The following is a 15396-nucleotide window of genomic DNA, read 5'->3' as shown; positions in this document are numbered from 1 at the left end:
AGAGATTTTACGATTTTCAAAAAAAGGGACGGCCGACTCATCGATCCGTCCTCACACTGAAGGCTGATCGCTGCTGCAGTCGAAGGCCTCGCGGCACAGAGAACAAACACCACACTCCTCACAGCCTCGCTGTATTGACCAGCGCCGTGGTTTGCTTTTTGTGCAAAAGTTGAGGAATAGAGATGCCGGGTGAAGCTGTGCCCTTGGAAAATGGCAGCATTTTTTATTTCATACAGAACAAACTGGAGGTGAGCAACACTGCAGTCTGAGTCAGAGACCTGCTATAGTAAAAAATAAACTACATGCCATAATGTGAGAAATATATATTAAATAACTAAGTGATGGGAATAAAATAATGAATCATTTAAATGTAAATAATAAATGAAAATAAATAGAAATAGTTAGAAAATCAATCATTTTAAGTAACCAAAATAAAAAAGTGAGGGAAGTAAAATAATGATTAAAATAAAAACATACAAATCTTGATAATTTTAGGTATCTAAAATTAAAAAATGGAAAGAATAATAATAACTAAACCAACACCGTAAATACAGGCATAAATATATTCATAAAAATATGATAACCGCTGAATCAGGTTTGTGTGATTTAGTCAGAGTTCCTTATAGACAACGATAAAGACAATTATCACTTTATTACGTTTTATGTGACTTTTTCATCTCGTTTCAGCCTATGTTTTAAGTTAGAAGTAAATTGAAATGGCTGTACAATTATAACTTTTTTTGTCACGTAGGAGTAAATGAGGGTTGGTGTTCCCTTTGTCAGAAATTAAGACAGACCTGGCACCAGCTGTGCATCACACCTGGATACTTTTTCTGCAAAAGTCTGAAAATACAAAAGTTGAGTCAGTCAAAGCATTTCTTTCATGTTTGAGAGCACTGGCAGTCGGTTAAAGTTGCACAAAAGTAAAGGTCACAACCCTCCCTCTGCCTCATGATTACCAGGGGAGAGCCACGATTGTACAACACGAAAATACAGGGACTGTGCCGATGTGGTGACCGCATTTAACTCTCCAAACTTTACTTCCCTGGATTCCTACACCCCCTAAGGCCTTCGTAATTCTCCATCCCACCCACGCTACTCCCTGAAAACAGGTGCATGCAGAACTGCACTGAATGCCCAATTCCTGCATAATTGACGCCATTATTTCTCATGCATTATAATAGCTGTGAAAAACGAGCAAGCGAAACATTTGAATGCATGAGAAACACGGCGTCTGTGTGAGTCCTCCACACCAGTCCAGGTTTCTCAGGAGATAATCTCTGCAGACTCTTCTAAATAAAAATCCCTGGGGTGTGGAGGAAAAGCACAATCCGGTGTGATTGTTTTTGCCACATGGTGCGTTAAAGTGAAGGCACCTTAACAGGAGAAACAGGCTGTGTTTATACTAAAACACCAGCAGACCTGTTTCATCAGTAATGAGGGGAAGCTAGCTGCTGCTCTGATGAATTATGAAGCAGCCGGGACCTTAAGGTGACCCGCGACTTATATCCACCGAGCTGCTTGTATACATAACATATTGTGGATCATAAAACCACTGCTGAAGGCCTGACTTAAGCATTGCATGGCTGAAAAAAAGTGCCATTGCAGCAGCTAGGCATCCGCTCGCACAACAGCTTCCTCTGCAATCCTCCATTTAGCTTTCCACTCATATTAAATCACTCCAAATGTAACACGGACACTGAAACAGCAGCACCGGATTTCTGTTATGTTAACCTCAGCTGTGTGCATTCAAGGGAGAAACCAGCAGAGCACTCCTGCAGGGCACCGATCTGTGACAAAGTGCAGAGTATACTCACGTCTCTCCGGGTTTACTCATACAGTAAGCAAGTATTTTAATGTTGCACGTCTGCAGAGGGCCAAAGTAATCCTTTAAATATATGGATATTACCCCATGCTTTTTGGGCGATCTTGAATGGAAGACTTGAAAAGTTGCATAAAGAATAAAAAAATACTTTAATTAACCTCTAATAATATAAAATAACAGCCATTTAAAAGACATTAAAGCCCTTTATTAAAGGCTTTTATGAACAATCGTTTCTGATTGGTCAATTTGGACGTTGCAGATGTTGTACATTTTTGCCAACAGACCGTTGCTAAGGAGAACAGACCGTTGCTTAGGAGGATCAAGGGACAATGAGTCATCAATCTGCACAAATAAGTAATACATCTTAAATGAGACAGGAAGTAAACACTACAGGGAACAGCACAAGAACACAGACGGCAGGTAAACACTACAGGGAACAGCAGAAGAAGACAGACGGGAGGTAAACACTACAGGGAACAGCAGAAGAAGACAGACAGGAAGTAAACACTACAGGGAACAGCAGAAGAAGACAGACGGGAGGTAAACACTACAGGGAACAGCAGAAGAAGACAGGCGGGAGGTAAACACTACAGGGAACAGCAGAAGAAGACAGACGGGAAGTAAACACTACAGGGAACAGCAGAAGAAGACAGGCGGGAGGTAAACACTACAGGGAACAGCAGAAGAAGACAGACGGGAGGTAAACACTACAGGGAACAGCAGAAGAAGACAGACGGGAAGTAAACACTAAAGGGAACAGCAGAAGAAGACAGACGGGAGGTAAACACTAAAGGGAACAGCAGAAGAAGACAGACAGGAAGTAAACAGTAAAGGGAACAGCAGAAGAAGACAGACGGGAGGTAAACACTAAAGGGAACAGCAGAAGAAGACAGGCGGGAGGTAAACACTAAAGGGAACAGCAGAAGAAGACAGACAGGGGGTAAACACTAAAGGGAACAGCAGAAGAAGACAGACAGGGGGTAAACACTAAAGGGAACTGCAGAAGAAGACAGACAGGAAGTAAACACTAAAGGGAACAGCAGAAGAAGACAGACAGGAAGTAAACACTAAAGGGAACAGCAGAAGAAGACAGGCGGGAGGTAAACACTAAAGGGAACTGCAGAAGAAGACAGACAGGAAGTAAACACTAAAGGGAACAGCAGAAGAAGACAGACAGGAAGTAAACACTAAAGGGAACAGCAGAAGAAGACAGGCGGGAGGTAAACACTAAAGGGAACAGCAGAAGAAGACAGACGGGAGGTAAACACTAAAGGGAACAGCAGAAGAAGACAGACAGGGGGTAAACACTAAAGGGAACAGCAGAAGAAGACAGACGGGAGGTAAACACTAAAGGGAACAGCAGAAGAAGACAGACAGGGGGTAAACACTAAAGGGAACAGCAGAAGAAGACAGACAGGGAGTAAACACTACAGGGAACAGCAGAAGAAGACAGACAGGAGGTGAACACTAAAGGGAACAGCAGAAGAGACAGGAGGTGAACACTAAAGGGAACAGCAGAGCCTAAGTAAATAATGTTTCTACAAATAAGAAACACGGTTTATTTTCGACTACAAGATGAAAACATGATGGAAAGATAGCAGAAGATGTTTACCTTCTTAATAAAGAACGGATGAATTCAAATGTCAGTTCAACTTTAATCCTGAAAGGAAGTTATAGAATAATAGGTAGAAATAAAAAATAGTGTCTTTGAAGAGTGGAAGGATCCCTCCCTGCAGATGAGATTGATTTCTGCTTCTCGGTGCAGGTGTAGATCACCAGCTGAGCTCACCACCTTTTATACCTTCCAGCTTTATTACGAGTGACACGACTGACATGAAATACAGCAATATTAATATGAGCAAATTAACTGGTTATACAACACGTAATAAAAGCACTTTATGGGCGAGCTGTTAGCGTAAGCACAGAGGAAGTTATTAGATCTGAAGGGCATGTGGACCGCTATATCACTGACACCAATATATCAACCTTTCCCCGTAGTTTAAAAAATTCACGTTGAATTATTGCAGCCTGGCAAACGAACCAAGATCTCAATATGCCCCCCACTGCCGCCCTGCAAGGAATAAATATCTCGCAGACACAAGTTAAAAGCCCTCAGGCTACAGAATTAATATTTCATATGCAGGGGGTGATAAAGAGTCCTGATCCAGCTCTTCCTGTCTTTGAAGCTGCCAGTAGGCCAGCAGCGAGCAGCGGGATGGTTTCATGCCATCTGAAGCTACGCCCAAGTGGATGTGAGCCACCACACAAATCTAACAGGTTGAGGAGGGAGCTGGCCGCGCTTCACCCTGCAGTGTGTCAATAAGTTAGGAAAGAAAAGCCTCGAGTGACCACCACGGGATGTTTGTGGGGCTATTTATCCGACGGCGACTAGCAATGTGTGGCCCCGTCACTTTGAAGCGACCCTGTGGAGAATCGAGGGGTTGTGGTGTCATCACACCAACACTCAGGTAGACTCGTTTCTAAAGACTGAATCAATCCCAAGCTGAGACCCAAAGACCAAAAATCAGTTTGGTCTTCTAAAAGTTACGTACAATGTGTTGGAGCGCTAGCCAATAGAAGCGCTAAGGTACCATAGTGATGTCACTATGTTTCGGAAGTAAACAAAGGAGTCCTATGGAGGCATTTCAGGCTAGAGGCAGGGTGGGGGGGTGGCTGAAATACTTCCAATACAGGGATTTCAGCCTTTGCAGACCATTAACATGCACAAAAACCAATGTAAATGTCCCCTGTGTTCTGAACCGTGACCTTTAAGGACATTTCTTTAAGCATTATTGAGATCACAAGAAGGTCAGTTGTCCTTTGATCATTTCTCCTTGAGTCCAAATGCATGTTTTTGCCAAATGTGAACAGATATCCTGAAGATGTTTCTGAAATATTCACAAGAAAGGGACGAAGGACTCAAAGACATACTCTGTCCTCGGCCTTGGTTGGCGTGGGGACATTAACATGTTTTTTAAATGGTCATTCTCTTACTTTCTAAAGGGAGTTTGAATGTAATGGCTGCCTACAGCCAGGCTACAACATCCCACACTGCATGACCCGGATATTAAATATCACAGAAACACAGACAAGCATGTGGGGGAAACTGTCCTAACTACTGAATCATTTCCTGGACCAAAAACCTCAACCTTTGACCGCAAACATCCAAGGTTTTGTTTCTAAGGACAGGCCTTTGAGGTATTGCATCAACAAGAATGGTTTGGACTTGAGGCCACATTGACCTTTGATACCCAAAATCGAATCAGCTCATCCTTGAGTCCAGATTGATGGTTTGGCTAATTTTAAAGAAACTCCCTCATGGTGCTTTGGTATTCATTTGTTCAGGAGGAAGGGACGGAAAACGTACGTCTGTTACGTTTGGACTTGACGCCACATTGACCTTTGATCTCCAAAAGCTAATCCGTTTATCCTTCAGGTGAAATGGACGTTTTGGCCAAATTTGAAGGAACTCCCTTCAGTTGTTTATGAAATATCGCTTTCAAGAAAATGGGAACTCAAGACCAAACTGCAGCCTTGGGTCTCGTGGCGGTAGAGGTACGAAAATGTTAAATATTGTAATTCTCTCCTAGATAAATAATAAAAACACTAGGGGATAAAACCGCATCACACCCACCCACACAGCATGACCCGAAATATAAGATATCACAGAAGCACAGTGTCAGAGGACCGAACACACTGAAGTGTTTTCATTATTCTGTGGATGAAAGTTCCATATTGCTGAATGTTGTACGTAGGCCACTTGAGTCCAAATGTCCAGATAAGTGGACTTACATCATCAACAAGTCAACGTGTGGGAGTTAGAGATATAGCTTTACACCTGTTATATAAGTTCATCTGCATAGGAGTCGACCTATAGCTCTTTGTATTTGATGAACTTTGATTATAATGCGGAGCTTGTATCCAATTTCTTTACTGGGAATAAAGTAAACAGGTTAGTACGGTGGCCTGCAGGTGCAAACGCGCAAAGACGGCCCCAGAAAACTTGCAGCTTCAGAATCGATGCAAACATAACAACACAAATCAAAACACATGAAGACACATCTCAACCCTTCAACACATGCAGCAGTTACAACATGCTGTGTGCGTCTCTCTTTAGTGTCCCCTGGTTTCCAGCTGTGTGCATCTCTCTTTAGTGTCCCCTGGTCTCCAGCTGTGTGCATCTCTCTTTAGTGTCCCCTGGTCTCCAGCTGTGTGCGTCTCTCTATAGTGTCCCCTGGTCTCCAGCTGTGTGCGTCTCTCTTTACTGTCCCCTGGTCTCCAGCTGTGTGCGTCTCTCTTTACTGTCCCCTGGTCTCCAGCTGTGTGCGTCTCTCTTTACTGTCCCCTGGTCTCCAGCTGTGCGCGTCTCTCTTTACTGTCCCCTGGTCTCCAGCTGTGTGCGTCTCTCTTTAGTGTCCCCTGGTCTCCAGCTGTGTGCGTCTTTCTTTAGTGTCCCCTGGTCTCCAGCTGTGTGCGTCTCTCTTTAGTGTCCCCTGGTCTCCAGCTGTGTGCGTCTTTCTTTAGTGTCCCCTGGTCTCCAGCTGTGTGCGTCTCTCTTTAGTGTCCCCCTGGTCTCTAGCTGTGTGTGTCTCACTTCAGTGTCCCCTGGTCTCCAGCTGTGCGCGTCTCTCTTTACTGTCCCCTGGTCTCCAGCTGTGTGCGTCTCTCTTTAGTGTCCCCTGGTCTCCAGCTGTGTGCGTCTCTCTTTACTGTCCCCTGGTCTCCAGCTGTGTGCGTCTCTCTTTACTGTCCCCTGGTCTCCAGCTGTGTGCGTCTCTCTTTACTGTCCCCTGGTCTCCAGCTGTGTGCGTCTCTCTTTACTGTCCCCTGGTCTCCAGCTGTGCGCGTCTCTCTTTAGTGTCCCCTGGTCTCCAGCTGTGTGCTTCTCTCTTTAGTGTCCCCTGGTCTCCAGCTCTGTGTGTCTCTCTTTACTGTCCCCTGGTCTCCAGCTGTGCGCATCTCTCTTTAGTGTCCCCTGGTCTCCAGCTGTGCGCATCTCTCTTTAGTGTCCCCTGGTCTCCAGCTGTGTGCGTCTCTCTTTAGTGTCCCCTGGTCTCCAGCTGTGTGCGTCTCTCTTTAGTGTCCCCTGGTCTCCAGCTGTGTGCGTCTCTCTTTAGTGTCCCCTGGTCTCCAGCTGTGTGCGTCTCTCTTTACTGTCCCCTGGTCTCCAGCTGTGCGCATCTCTCTTTAGTGTCCCCTGGTCTCCAGCTGTGTGCGTCTCTCTTTAGTGTCCCCTGGTCTCCAGCTGTGTGCGTCTCTCTTTAGTGTCCCCTGGTCTCCAGCTGTGTGCGTCTCTCTTTAGTGTCCCCTGGTCTCCAGCTGTGTGCGTCTCTCTTTAGTGTCCCCTGGTCTCCAGCTGTGTGCGTCTCTCTTTACTGTCCCCTGGTCTCCAGCTGTGTGCGTCTCTCTTTAGTGTCCCCTGGTCTCCAGCTGTGTGCGTCTCTCTTTAGTGTCCCCTGGTCTCCAGCTGTGTGCGTCTCTCTTTAGTGTCCCCTGGTCTCCAGCTGTGTGCGTCTCTCTTTACTGTCCCCTGGTCTCCAGCTGTGTGCGTCTCTCTTAAGTGTCCCCTGGTCTCCAGCTGTGTGCGTCTCTCTTTAGTGTCCCCTGGTCTCCAGCTGTGTGTGTCTCTCTTTAGTGTCCCCTGGTCTCCAGCTGTGCTCGTCTCTCTTTAATGTCCCCTGGTCTCCAGCTGTGTGCGTCTCTCTTTAGTGTCCCCTGGTCTCCAGCTGTGTGCGTCTCTCTTTAGTGTCCCCTGGTCTCCAGCTGTGTGCGTCTCTCTTTACTGTCCCCTGGTCTCCAGCTGTGTGCGTCTCTCTTTAGTGTCCCCTGGTCTCCAGCTGTGTGCGTTTCTCTTTAGTGTCCCCTGGTCTCCAGCTGTGTGTGTCTCTCTTTAGTGTCCCCTGGTCTCCAGCTGTGTGCGTCTCTCTTTAGTGTCCCCTGGTCTCCAGCTGTGTGCATCTCTCTTTAGTGTCCCCTGGTCTCCAGCTGTGTGCGTCTCTCTTTAGTGTCCCCTGGTCTCCATTGTGTGAGTCTCTCTTTAGTGTCCCCTGGTCTCCAGCTGTGTGCGTCTCTCTTTAGTGTCCCCTGGTCTCCAGCTGTGTGCGTCTCTCTTTAGTGTCCCCTGGTCTCCGTTGTGTTTGGAGCTTCTTGCTCATGTTTCCTGAAGCTGCTGAATGTAAAGGGAGGTCATTTGAAAAAGTGTGGCTGTTGTTAATAGTTGCAAGCTTTGAAAGTTTGAATATAAACAAACACAACAGAAGAAAGTGTCATGCATTAATTTAACGAAATGATTAATGGTTTTGCCTTGACTTGCAAAGTAGTGCAAACGCTTTCCTCAGAGTCTTCTTCAGCTGTCCAACTGAATGATATATGTTGATCATTTCCACTGACAGAACATCTGATCCAGAAGTGTTATTCAATCCATCAATGTCCTCAAAAGCAAAAGCAGAAAGAGTTCCAAAACATGTGACATTTCTGACCTCCCTTTAAGACCTCAGCCAAGTAAAAGTGATTTAAAAGTTTGAGTGTCAAGCCATGGTCCGACCTCACAGGCACTTGTAGCTCAGAGAGTTCGCCTCAAAGCCGTCTCAGTGTTGTGTCGTATTGAACCATCACTGTAATTATGGAGCATTTTCCGGACACTGTTTTCATTCCCACACATTAATTTTCCAATAAAGCTGAGTTAGGTTTGTGGGGGAATTTAATCAGTGTCAAAACGGGAGCTAAAACCGTTGTGTCAGGGAGGGAAACATGAGGAGGATAATGAAGTGAGAATAAGTGTATTAACGCTTTTATGTGATGAAGAGGCAGGCGCGGGGGGCCCGGGGGGGGGTTTGAAAAGGCACCCAAGTATTGAATGTTTTCCAGCATGTTTTTCCCTTTCCTGTCGTGAGTTATATAGGTTTTAGTGCACGTTAATGGTCTGCAAAGGCTTCTATGCAAAGGCAAAGAAAGAGGAATATACAGAGGGGGGTCACAGCAGCTTTGTTGATGCTTTAGTGTCTGAACATAATCAGACTTCATGTCAATAACTAAAGTAAAATAAACCTCAGATTTCATGCATTTCTATCTGAAAACACCACGCATTTATTGATTTGGAATACTAGTATTTTAAAACCTTATCATGATTAATCACTGATTGGCTTTTTTGTTTTTTATTAACGTGCTACAGTCTTTAATCGATTGAAGCCACTGGTTGAAATGGGACTTTTTTTTGGCTAAGATGTCAGGGTTTGTCAAGAAATGCGAACCCAAGAGCAGTACAGAGGTCATTTAAAAGCTGGTACAACCTTAAAAAGGCAGGATCAGACGAGGTAGAATAATAGGGGAAAGTAACAAACAAAACTAGAACCAGCCAGGAATACTTAGAGGACACAGGAGGGCAGACGAGGGAAATCCAGACAAAATACCAGGTGCCAAAACCAGGGAAAACTGCTTTACACCAGGACTAAAAACACAGGGGTAATCACAAGACAAGACACAACTGGGGAGGGGAGGAGAAACACAGGGGCGACAGCAGGTGATCATAATCAGTGATCAGACAGGAGCGAAAACACAGACAGGAAGCAACCACAGACAAAAGACAGGGGGGGACACCTTTCAAAATAAAACAGGAAACAGATTGTGGTATGAGATGCAGATGTGAGGATTCGACTCAGATCTGCTGTAAGCTAGCTAGCTAACGTAGCTAACCTAGTACTTTCAGATACACTGACAAACACTTCCAGTAATGAGACAGTTTTTCAGGATTTCTTTTAATTCGCTTTTTTTTCTATGTTATTTTTCTGACACTATTTTTTGGGCCAGTCATCAACGTGACCAATAACCAGGGGTCAAATATCTGCAGTGACATCAGGAGGAGTCACGTGATCACATTGTTAAAATAAGACCAGAAGGTGAGTTTCCAACAACGGAGACCGGAAGCAGATACGGACGAAGACAGGGGGGGAACACCTTTCAAAATAAAACAGGAAACAGACAGATTGTGATATAAGATGCAGATGTGAGGATTCAGCTTTGGGTTTGTTTGGTGTCAGAGATTTAAAAACAGTGGAGGTAGCATGCATGCTCTCTAAAAGGTAGCATTCATTTATCAAAAGCTCTTTTTGTTGACCACCAACAACGCAAACACAGCCATGAATCAGTCGTGGTTGTTGTCCCGTCTCTGCTCGCAGAAGCGCCACCTTTTCTTCACACAGTGTTGCACAAATCAAACGTACCCTGTTGTCTGTGCTGCATCTTCCCCACCGTGCACTCTCTGCAGCATGCATATCCACATCAAGCCAGCCCTTATGATGAATGTCCCCCGCTCTCAGTGCCCTCAAAGAACACTCCTCTGTAAAATATGGGTCGCGTCGAGGGTCATTTTTATTCGCCGGGTTTCCTGCAGACTTATATATCAAGCAGAACAGCATGTGGACTGCAGTTTGTCCCAACATGGCGGCCTTGCACGGCTACTCATCACTTTTAATGCAGTTTAACGACATTAGGCCAACTCAGCAGAGCACACCGGGAGCGGCGGAGTGGGAGGCAACATCTGGCGGCGGAGAAGCAGTAAACTCTGAATACATCTACTGTAAACAGGCCTGTAAAGGGAGGGCCGTAAAACAAGATATAAACCTGCATAATTTATCTGATGTGAATTGTATTAGTCATGCAGAATTAAGGGGGAGTTGTGCTGTGTGCAGTCTACCTGTATGCCCAATAAACCACTTGAAGATGTGCCTATTTCTATATTACACAACAAACCAGTGGCTTTAAAGAAGGTTTTAATGGTCTTAGAGCAAGAAAATACTAGATTAATTGACAAAATGCCGCACAAAGTATTTTATAATAGTTTAAAAGGGCACAAAGGCTTATTACTGATTGGAGATAGACATGATTTAAAAGCTAATTAATTATTTTAGAGAAATTAAAAATAAACGAACTGAGGTTAAAGGAAGAAGGAAAAAGATTCATAATTAAAGAATAAATTCAGTAGAGATTTAATTTAAGATGGTAAACTTATTATTACAAATTAATACACTATACTGATATACACCTGAACATCAGCAGGAGAGGACTCTTTAAAGTAGAGACTCTACATACTGATATACACCTGAACATCAGCAGGAGAGGACTCTTTAAAGTAGAGACTCTACATACTGATATACACCTGAACATCAGCAGGAGAGGACTCTTTAAAGTAGAGACACTACATACTGATATACACCTGAACATCAGCAGGAGAGGACTCTTTAAAGTAGGGACTCTACATACTGATATACACCTGAACATCAGCAGGAGAGGACTCTTTAAAGTAGAGACACTACATACTGATATACACCTGAACATCAGCAGGAGAGGACTCTTTAAAGTAGAGACACTACATACTGATATACACCTGAACATCAGCAGGAGAGGACTCTTTAAAGTAGAGACTCTACATACTGATATACACCTGAACATCAGCAGGAGGGGACTCTTTAAAGTAGGGACTCTACATACTGATATACACCTGAACATCAGCAGGAGAGGACTCTTTAAAGTAGAGACACTACATACTGATATACACCTGAACATCAGCAGGAGAGGACTCTTTAAAGTAGAGACACTACATACTGATATACACCTGAACATCAGCAGGAGAGGACTCTTTAAAGTAGAGACACTACATACTGATATACACCTGAACATCAGCAGGAGAGGACTCTTTAAAGTAGAGACACTACATACTGATATACACCTGAACATCAGCAGGAGAGGACTCTTTAAAGTAGAGACGCTACATACTGATATACACCTGAACATCAGCAGGAGAGGACTCTTTAAAGTAGAGACACTACATACTGATATACACCTGAACATCAGCAGGAGAGGACTCTTTAAAGTAGAGACACTACATACTGATATACACCTGAACATCAGCAGGAGAGGACTCTTTAAAGTAGAGACACTACATACTGATATACACCTGAACATCAGCAGGAGAGGACTCTTTAAAGTAGAGACACTACATACTGATATACACCTGAACATCAGCAGGAGAGACTCTTTAAAGTAGAGACGCTACAGTCCCGCCTCACAGAGCTGCTAGCATTGCTGTAAACTCTTGATTAATCACTGACATGAGCTGCTGATTGGTGTTGGCTGCTTATGAATTGCTTGTTAATAGGTTTTGTTTGCAGGAAATCTCCTAATACAAACATGGGTCATGTTATTAAGTTTGAACGGCGCACGGACGGACGTGGAAGGCTGCTGGCAGAGTTCCTATTTAAATATTCAGTAACATCCACAGAGTCACACACAGCCTCAAAGCAAAAAAAAGTTAGGAGTGTGCAATGACAGGAACAAAGACAGGCTGGAGTTCTGCAGCGCCGTCACTGACGGAGGACATGTTTCTGCCCCGGCCCATCCACAGACTTGAGTGGGAGGGGGTCGAGGGAGCGCCACGCATCTCAATGCAAACCAGGCGCGTCGGCCTGTCAGCCTGCAGACCCTTCTGGCTGACACCAGAGCAGCACACCACAGCTCAACACTCGTCAGCATTTATTTTCATACAGACGAGCCGAGAGCTGCACAGTCTGGGCGAGGGCACCGATCACATTCCCTCTCTCAGAGATCTGTTATTTCTCTATACAGTGGTGCAGGAATGAGTCCTAAAACCTTGGAATGAGTCAGCATTTAAGCACTTCTGGTTCCCGAGTCTCAAAGTCAATGGTTTTTTGAATGTGTTTTTTTCGTGAAGTCATGTGACCGTGCTGTAGTTCCTTTATAGTCCAACATTAGCCACCTTTAGCTTAGCGGTGGTGAGGTGAGGTCATGTGACCGTGCTGTAGTTCCTTTATAGTCCAACATTAGCCTCCTTTAGCTTAGCGGTGGTGGCGTGAAGTCATTCGACTGTGCTGTAGTTTTGGAGGATAGCAAACAGGCCAGGTTTTGTCGAGGGTTAACCCACTCACACTGTGAACACGGGAAGGTCCTCTGAAAGTTTGCCACCTTTATTGTCTCAGCACAGCAACACTCTTTGTAAACTTTTAACTTAAAAGGCCTCAAATGTCAGATGTTCACCTCAATCATCTTCAGAGCGAGGATTAACAGCTTAAAAAACTCTCCATCCCCAAGGAGATGTCTGACTTTTTAGTCCTCTATCGACTCAGCAGGAGCAGGTTAGGCCGGAGTGTTCCACCTGCCGCGCCGCACCAGGCACTTTCTTTATTTTCCCATCACCCCCCCTGCACTTCCACGGGTGTAATTGCGGGATGAGATGGTACTTTGAGCCGGGGCTGTTCTCATCAGCACTGAGCAATTACATGAGCCCCTCGGGGCGCTGATAAAAACACACACTGAGAATGAACTCTGGTGATGGCGGGGAGGCTGCAGCAGACCCATATTAAGCAGAAAAAGGGCCCCCGCACGGTGGAAATGAATACAGATCGCTGGTGAAAATGCAGACAGCTCCCTGGGTCCAGAGAGGCTGCTGACCTGTGAGAGGAACCGGCCTCCATCTCCCTACCTCATTATGGGGGCCAGCCAGGATGCTCGAATAGCATTACTAAAAATATCAGTCCCTTGTGGTGTGTGTGTGTGTGTGTGTGTGTGTGTGTGTGTGTGTGTGTGTGTGTGTGTGTGTGTGTGTGTGTGTGTGTGTGTGTGTGTGTGTGTGTGTGTGTGTGTGTGTGTGTGTGTGTTTAGGGACATTTTATATTACACTAAAGCAGAATACTTTATTTTCCCCAGTGGAAAATGGTGTTTTGTGACAGTTGCTGCATGCATGAAATAAAATGAGAAATTGTAAATAAAATAAAAACAGTAAAAACAATTATAATATTTATTTAGATTTATTTAGTTTTTTGGACAATGAAAGAGAACTTTGAAATGCCTGAAGTATTGTTTTGATGTATTATTTTTGGTTTGTGTTTGATTGATCGGACAAAGTTCAGTTCAGGTGACCCTGGATGGCTACGATTCGTCAAGCTTTTTCTGGTTCTTCCTCTCACTATTTTCCGGGAGACACTTGGTATCTTACTTCGGTTTTTTCATTGATTAAAACCCCAGCGTTTCACCAAATTGCTGCCTCTCCATTCTGTGATAAGCTGCTCCCACGTTGATCAAACATTACACGTCAGGTCAGAGAATTGTGTCTTCCACATCGTTTCACAGCTCTCTCTCCTCTGACAACTGATTGACGTTGACGCTCGCTTCGATCAGGTTTGACTGACACACCTGTCCTGCTGTGGACGAGACATGCCAAGAGAGAATTATGAGGTAGAGAAACATCCACCTGTGTTTGTTTACATTTAAGAGACAAACAGTTGTTATTATGAGGCATGAACACACAATCGAAATGTTGAGAACAAATTTTGACTTTTTATGTCATTTCTCACTTTTTCAGTCACAAGTCTCAGTTTCTGTCTCATAATTACAACTTTTACCTCCTTATTTCCACCTTTACTTCATCATTTTTCATATGCAGTCATAAACATTGTGCACACTCATTAAACGACATAGCAAATGTTGCTTTTTCCTATTAAATTGTGCAGATTTGTTTGTAGTATTTGGACGTTGGATGACAAATTCTCAGCAAAGAGGATCTTGGGAACCAAAGGACACATTAATATGAAATACGGCCTCGTGTTAGCTTCCAAACGAGCACAAAACAGGCTCCAAAAATACACCAGGCAGGTTATAATGAATTAGCAGGAAGCAGGCATACAGGACTAAATGATGCACACCAGGAGAGTTTCAATAGCCGGAGGACGTGAGGAGGCAGCGTGGTGATGGACATTTATTCTGGATATACATTTTGAGGGCTGAGGGGGCGAGAGGACTCCCGGGAGGTTAACATTTCTCATAAATTGATGAATGTAGGAAGCATAAGTGGAGAAACAAATTGACGAGAGGGGGGAGGAAGAGTATCTCGAACAAAACAGCCTGTCTCTTATTCTCTCGTTAAAGCGCAGCAGATAAAATGTTATTAAGCACAGAGTGGGACTTCCTATTTATAATTAAACAAGACAAATGTGTGCGTGCCGCAGAGTCAGGGAGATAAGACGGCAAACAAAGAGCAGAGACGAAGAAGAAGAAGAAGTTGGGGTTTTGTGGCCGGTTAGAGGAGCTGTAAAAGTACTCTGTATGTACCCACATGTATCTTAATTTTTCTGCAGATGTTCTTCAGAATAATTGTTGAGAAGAGTTTGGAAACAATTATGACAAAGGAGAAGGAGAAGGAGAGTGGTGCAGGATCCTGAAATAAGGTCTGCGGTTAACACAAGATGAAGAGATGTTTGTTCTACGACATAAAACACGTCAGTAAATACCCTACTGGTCCTCATCACGCCCAACATTAGCCACCTTTAGCTTAGCGGTGGTGACGTAAAGTCATGTGACCGTGCTGTAGTTCCTTTATAGCCCAACATTAGCCACCTTTAGCTTAGCGATGGTGACGTGAAGTCATGTGACCGTGCTGTAGTTCCTTCATAGCCCAACATTAGCCTCCTTTAGCTTAGCGGTGGAGAAGTGAAGTCATGTGACCGTGCTGTAGTTCCTTTATAGCCCAACATTAGCCTCCTTTAGCTTAGCGATGGAGACGT

The sequence above is a fragment of the Eleginops maclovinus genome, chromosome 13, assembly GCF_036324505.1.
Source record: "Eleginops maclovinus isolate JMC-PN-2008 ecotype Puerto Natales chromosome 13, JC_Emac_rtc_rv5, whole genome shotgun sequence".
NCBI lineage: Eukaryota > Metazoa > Chordata > Actinopteri > Perciformes > Eleginopidae > Eleginops > Eleginops maclovinus.
The sequence above is the reverse complement of the archived record's forward strand: the minus strand, read 5'-3'. Positions refer to the sequence as shown.